We start from the raw sequence: 7432 nt of genomic DNA, 5'->3' as shown, positions 1-7432 counted from the left end.
GCTTATTGTTGGTTGATACTAGGAATATCGTACCGGTTCCTCTATACAAAAATTTTGTACAAGTCCTGAACCTTTCCTAACAACGTATTGTGTTCTTTAGAAATTAAATTTGGAATCACAAACAGAACTTAACATTATTGATTCCAAATTTAACTTATCTGTTCTTAGAGGTTTAGACTTGGACCGCAAACGATACTTAACATTATTGATCCAAATCCACCCATGTTACAAATTCAATTAAATATTTATTTCAGAGATCGGCTCCCAGATCAAACATGGCGAGGCACTTGGCCTTCTTGGGTATGGGAACATCCACCACTGCCTCGACAAAGCCTCTCAACGAAATTCAATATTTAATTTCCTTATAGTAACCCTAGGTTTAACCAAAAAGAACAATCGAATCACAAGATTGAAAAAATAAAAGAAACACAACTTCGAATCACAAATCCAAAAATCTAGAATCACTAGCCTCTTGTGTTTGGTATTTCAAAATCCATACAAAGAAAAATAGTATGATGTGGAATAGAATTACTAGTTATACCTTTCTTTGTAAGCAACAACCTCTTGATCTTCTATCGTATTCCTCTTCTTATCTCGGATGTTGTGTGGGCAATGATCTACCGAGATGAGAACCACCAAGACACCTTCCTTCTTGCAAGTTTCGGCCACCAACCTTCAAGCTCCAAGGGATGCTAGAACAAAGCCTCCTTTCTCTCCTTCTTCTCCTAGCAAGAACCGGCCACCACAAGAACTCCAAGAGAGGGATGCACCGGCCACTAAAGAAGAAGAGAAAAGGAGGAGTATAGGGCTGGCCACACCAAGGAAGAGAAGGGAGAAACAATAGAAGATATGTTGTGAGATGAGGCACCTCTACCCTCTCTTTTATATTCCTTAGTCTTGGCAAATAAGGAAATTTAATTATTATTAAAATTTCCTTATTTTTGTTGTCATTGGTTAATAAGGAAAATTTAATTAAAAATTCTATTTAACCCTTCTCATGGTCGGCCCCTACAAGTGCTCCAAATAAGGCAAGTTTTAAACACAAAATTAAAACTTCCTTATTTGTTTCCGGAAATTTAAAAAAAAAATCTCTTTAAAAATTCCCTTCATGGTTAGTTATAAAAGGAAACTTTTATAAATTAAAATTTCTCTATTAAAACATGTGGATGATTACAAAAAGGAAAGTTTTCTCAAAATTAAAATCTTCCTTTCAATCTACAAATAAGGAAAGATATCAAATTTTTTCTCTTAATCTTTTATAGAAACTATAAAAGGAAAGATTTAATTTTAAAACTCTCTTTTAAAATCATGAGGATGGTTACATAAAAGGAAAATTTTCTCAAAAATTAAAATCTTTCTTTTAACTACAAATAAGGAAAGATATCAAACATTTCTCTTAATCTTTTGTAGAAAATTATAAAAGAAAAGATTTAAATTTTAAACTCTCTTTTAAAACCATGGCTTCCACATAAGAAAAGATTTTAAAAAATAAAATCCTTTTATTTTATATGGTCGGCCACACCAAGCTTGGGCTCCAAGCTATGGCCGGCCACCTTACTTAGCTCAAGCCTTTGGCTTGGCCGGCCCAAGCTTAGGCTCCAAGCTTTCTTGGCCGACCACTTAAGGGTGGGTATTTGGTGGATATAATTTTCTATAAATAAGAGGCTACGATAGGGACCGAGAGGAGGAATTGGTTTTGATCTCCCGATGAAATTAAGCTTCCCGTGTTCGCCCTGAACACCCAACTTAATTTCATTAATAATAATTCATACCACTAAAGAATTATTATTGAACTACCGCAACAATCCCAAATTACATTTTGGGCTCCTTCTTATCATGATCGTGTTAATCTCCCTGTGTTTAAGATGTCGAATGTCCACTAATTAAATGAGTTACTGACAACTCACTTTAATTAATATCTTAGTCCAAGAGTAGTACCACTCAACCTTATCGTCATGTCGGACTAAGTCCACCTACAGGGTTTACATGACAATCTTTATGAGCTCCTCTTGGGGATATTATCAACCTAGATTACTAGGACACAGTTTCCTTCTATAATCAACAACACACACTATAAATAATATCATTTCCCAACTTATCGGACCTATTGATTTATCGGACTAAATCCCACCATTTGATAAATTAAAGAAATAAATATTAAGTATATGTGTTTGTTATTATATTAAGATTAAGAGCGTACACTTCCATAATAACAGAGGTCTTGTTCTTTTATTCAGTCAGTATAAAAAGAATTTACCTTAAATGGTCCTGCTCAATACACTCAGAGTGTACTAGTGTAATTTTTATAGTTAAGATAAACTAATACCAAATTACGTTACGACTATTCTAATGGTTTGTTTCTTTCCATCTTAGTCGTGAGCTACTATTTATAATTTATAAGGAATTGATAACATGATCTTCTGTGTGTGACACCACACACCATGCTATCTACAATATAAATTAGTTGAACAACTACACTTAGCATATAAATGTAGACATTTGACCAATGTGACTCTAACACTTATAACCAGTTCTCGTGGGATCGATAATCTTTATTACTAATGACGAATCCGTGCACTTGCGGAATCGTAACAAGTTTTTGGTGCCGTTGCCGGAGACTTTCTTTATAACATTAGTGATAATCATATTAGATTATACTAGACTTTGTTTTCTTATCCTTCATCTTTCCTTTTTCTAATATTTTGCATTTAAAGATAAATAATTTTATTCTTGTTTTTCTTTACCTTTTGTATTTTTATTAAAACGCCAAAGATAATATTATTTCATCTCTTCTTCTTTACTATATTTCATATTTTATTTTATTTTTTTTTGCATGCGAAGAGCTAATCTTTCAGGACAACTTCTATCGTTCGATCCAGAGATCAATAGGACCTTTTTAAGAAGAAGAAACCTTCAAAAAGCATTTCAAGCAGTACAAGAATCTTCAGAGATGGCTGATAAATTGTTGAAGGATTACGCAGCACCTTATGCACGAGGGGTTCGGTCTAGCATCACTCGACTGCCAATCGAAGCTAACAATTTTGAAATCAAGCCTGTAGTAATTCATATGGTTCAGCATAATCAATTTGGAGGAGGACCGCACGATGATCCAAACCACCACTTAGAGATTTTCTACGAGATCTATGGTACCATGAAAGTGAACAGAGTCCCTCCAGAATCAGTAAGGTTATTGCTCTTCAGATTCTCCCTGAAAGATAGAGCCAAGCAATGGTTAAATTCCCTTCCAGCAAACAGCATTACATCCTGGTAGCAATGTGAGCAGAAATTTCTGGACGGATTCTATCCACTAAGCAAAATTGCTCATATGAGGAATTTGATTGCAAGCTTCAAACAAATAGACTCAGAATCATTATTTGAAGCCTAGGACAGATTCAAAAGTATGTTGAGATAGTGCCCCCATCATGGCCTTGAGAAATGGTTGGTTCTACACACCTTTTACAATGGAATCAACTATCACACGAAGGTATCCCTCGATTATGCAGCAGGAGGAGCACTGATGAACAAGAGCCTTGATGAAGCTGAAGAGATCATAAAGAATGTGGCACAGAATCACCATCAGTGGGAATCAAAAAGATCTGGTGGTTCTCTCTCAGGGAATCCAATAAAAGCATCAGGAAAATTTGATGTAGATGCAGGCACTCTCATGTCTGCAAAGCTAGACGCTCTGACCAAGAAGTTTGAGGTCATGGGAAACAACAACAACAACACTGCCAATGCAATAGTTTGTGTTTGCGAAACTTACGGAAGTACGGATCATGCTCAAGATACTTGCCCCCTAGGGCCAATACAAGCACAGATAAACCAACTTGAGCAGTGTGATGCGATAGTCAGCTACAACCAAAGGCAAAACAATCCGTACTCCAACACATAGAACCCAGGATGGTGGAATCACCAGAATTTCTCATATCGGAACAATCAGGACCAAGGGCCAGCAAGACAAAGCTATCAACCTGGACAACAGAGCTACTCACCTAGGCAGTAGAGCTACTCATCTAGACAACAGACTTTTTAACAGTAACCTTCACAATTGTCCAGAATTGAAAAGATGCTTGAAGAAGCTCTCTCAGAGCAAAAAGAGATGAAGAATGAGATTAAGTTGTTGACTCAAAGAATGGAAAATTCTGAGAAACACCAAAAGATGCAAGATAGCTAGATAGCTCAGATAGCCCAGTCCTTCTCAAGAGCACAGGGAACATTTCCAGGAAAGCCAGATATAAACCTAGTGGAACACTACAACCGCATCGAGCTGAGGAGCGGATGAACTATGGGAGACCCCCAAATCATTACTCAAAAAGGACCTGACTCAGGGGAAGAGCCCTCTCCCCTAATGCCCAATCAGATCCAGAACAGTGATGGAGAGGAGGTCACCAAGAAAGTTGAAGGGACTCTTCAAATTCCTCCCACAAAGTCAGACGATTCCTTTCCTTTAGAAACTGATAACATCCTAGAAGGATGAAGAGTTCAACCGATTCTTGAAGAAGATTAAGAAAATTTGCGTAGAAGTACCACTGATAGATGCACTGCACCAAATGCCGAAGTTCGTAAAGTTCTTAAAGGGAATTTTATCCAATAGGAGGCAAAAGGGCGACTTCGAGACTGTAGCATTAACAGAGAATTGCAGCGCTCTACTTATGGCAAATATTTCACCAAAACTTCAGGACGCAGGGAGTTTTTCCATATCTTACAAAATTGGTTCTGAACTTATACAGAGAGCTTTCTGCGACTTGGGAGCCAGCGTTAGCCTACTTCCGTATTTTTTATGTAAGAAACTGGGACTCCAGAATATTAAACTGACTACTATGGCACTGCAATTAGCTGACCATTCATGTAGATACCCAATGGGAATAGTGGAAGACGTGCAAGTAGAAGTGGGTGGATGTATCATTCCCACAGATTTCATTATCCTGGATATGGAGGAGGATCCCAAGATACCGATCACCCTTGGAAGACCATTTCTTGCCACAGTTGGAGCCCTCATTGATGTGAAAAGTCACAAGTTATCCTTGGAGATCGGCAAAGAAAGGATTGAATTTGATTTATCAGATTCCTCTATCTGCGACCCCTCTTCTCAGGGAAATTCGAGCAAGATGAATATACACGAAGTCGAGGAGTGCAGTTTCCAAGAGAGATCCCCTCCAGTAAGCAATAAGAAGTACATCTGTCCTGTACAAGCAAAACTAAAGGTGTAGACTGGAGCATTAACCCTAGGAGGAGAGCCATGCTTCCACGGGTTTAGTCTACATTAACTGAAATATGGTCGAGCTAAAAACCTAAAACAAGCTCTTCTTGGGAGGCAACCCAAGGGTTTTCATTTTAGTTTATCATTCCGTTTATCATTTTATTTCTTTAGTAAGTTCGAGTCGAGTACTTTTATTATTTTTTTATTTTTTGGGTATTCATTTTCAGGATGTGCAGAGCCTCCACGAGCTGGCCGTGAGCATTTCATGGGTGTGGGGGCGTCAGAGGAACCAAAATGGCGAAAGGCGAGTCACCGTGAGCTTAAAAGAGTCGGGCATGTGACCCCACACGGTTGTGTGAAGCCAACAGAGGGACGAAGACCACGGGCCGTGCAACCTTGCACAGTCATGTGGCCTATGCAGAGAAGAGAAGAACACGGGTCGTGCCAATTGGCACGGCCGTGCAAGAACGCTAGAGAGGGAGAAGACTCAGGTCGTGCCAATTGGCACGGTCGTGAGACATATGCAGAGAAGAAGGAAAAACTGGACGTGCCAATTGGCACGACCAGGCGACTTTAGCCGAGGGGAGAAAAAAGGAGGTCGTGCCAATCGGCACGGCCGTGCAGAATCCCACCTAACTCGACCGTGTTTATAAGACACGGTCGTACCCCTACCCGTGTGTGTCGCCTACTCCTCCAAAAGCCCTAATTTTCATCTCCTTCTCTCCCAAAAGCCTTCTCCTCCCTACTACACCTCATCAAACCACAAATTCCCACCTTTAGAGTTCATTTTTGCTTAGATCTACATCTAAATCTAACACTTCTTCAAGCCAGAAATCCGGAAAGAGAGAAGCAACTTCCCTATTTTCCTTCTCCTCCTCTCCCATCCTCAAGACCCATCTCCACAAGAAATTCCTCAAAACCTTGCACACAGATCTTGAAGAGATTTCATCAAGGAAGTGGTGAATCTGGCGAAGGAGATGCACCGGGAGGCGACAAAGGCAAAGGGAAGGCGTCTTCTTCAAAAGGCAAAGGAAAAAGGGTGGCACGCGACAAAGGTAACGAAAGCAAGTTCAATATTATTTTTAGAAATCATGAACAAAAGGCTAGATATGATATCCTTGTCACTAGAAAATTTATATGCACTAAGTATATAGATCCCATTACTATGGATATGCTAGGAATTAGGGATGATGTACATTAAATGATTAGTTCTTTAGATTGGAATGATATTATGTACGCTCATGCGCCGACTTACCCCCGCCTAGTCCTTGAATTTTTGAGCTCGATTGATGTTAAATTTTCTTCTGAGGATGACTACGTAGGGGTCATAACTTTTAGGATGATGAATAAAGAAGTTCGGTAGACTTTTAGTGATTTCAATAATTATTTTGGTTTACCCATTGGTGGTACCCGTGGATTTGATGATGAAATGAGATGGAATGAATTTTGGACATCAATAACCAGATCAAAAGACCCTTATAAACCCTCTAGAGCCAAGGCATCCCGCATGTAAAATCCGACCTTTAGATACCTTCACCGAGTGATGAGCAAAATGATCTTTGGTTGAGGAGAGAGTGATGGGGTGGTTAGAAAGGTAGAACTCTATTCTATTTGAGTGATGTTGAATAAAGTAGATTTTGATTCTGGATTTCATTTTTTGCAAACTTTGTTGACGGCAGCTAAGGCATCTTCAGGGATGATAGTGTTTGGTGGGTTGATCACCCAAATAGCATTCAATCTGGGTTGTGAGCTTGATGGATTAGAGGTGATTCATGGTAATGACAAAATCGATATTCATTCTTATCTTGCTATGAAGATGATTTGTCAGGATGAGAATGGGTTTGCCTTCCCTAGGAACAATGGTTTTCCATTACCCCTTCCTTGCCCCGAACGCACTTCAATTCGCAACCCCATGAACTGGGTGATTACTGATTTACACCCCGAGACTATACCCTCCATTATAGAATAAACTGAGTACCACCAAGAGCCCTCATCATCAAGATTCCTGCACCCTTCCAGACATCCGGAACCTCCTAGGCACTCCTTTGCCTATGGTACGAGGCCCTCTAGATTTGATTTTTCTGACATCCGTGTCTCTTTAGACTCCCTTCATGAGAAGCAAAATACCCAACAATGATTATTGGAGGGTCGCTTCAAGTTATCTAACGACCATTTTAGGGAGGTACAGGATCATTTTCAGTTTACTAGGGACTTCTATAGTCAGGTGACAGG

The 7432-nt window shown here is 39.3% G+C and overlaps 1 pseudogene; it reads right to left on the bottom strand.

The window, feature by feature from the left end:
- Positions 1 to 3357: 3357 nt before the first annotated feature.
- LOC122035597 lies at positions 3358 to 3429 on the bottom strand (annotated as a pseudogene).
- Positions 3430 to 7432: the final 4003 nt, after the last annotated feature.

The sequence above is a fragment of the Zingiber officinale genome, chromosome 11B, assembly GCF_018446385.1.
Source record: "Zingiber officinale cultivar Zhangliang chromosome 11B, Zo_v1.1, whole genome shotgun sequence".
Classification (NCBI taxonomy): domain Eukaryota; kingdom Viridiplantae; phylum Streptophyta; class Magnoliopsida; order Zingiberales; family Zingiberaceae; genus Zingiber; species Zingiber officinale.
The sequence above is the reverse complement of the archived record's forward strand: the minus strand, read 5'-3'. Positions and strand labels throughout refer to the sequence as shown.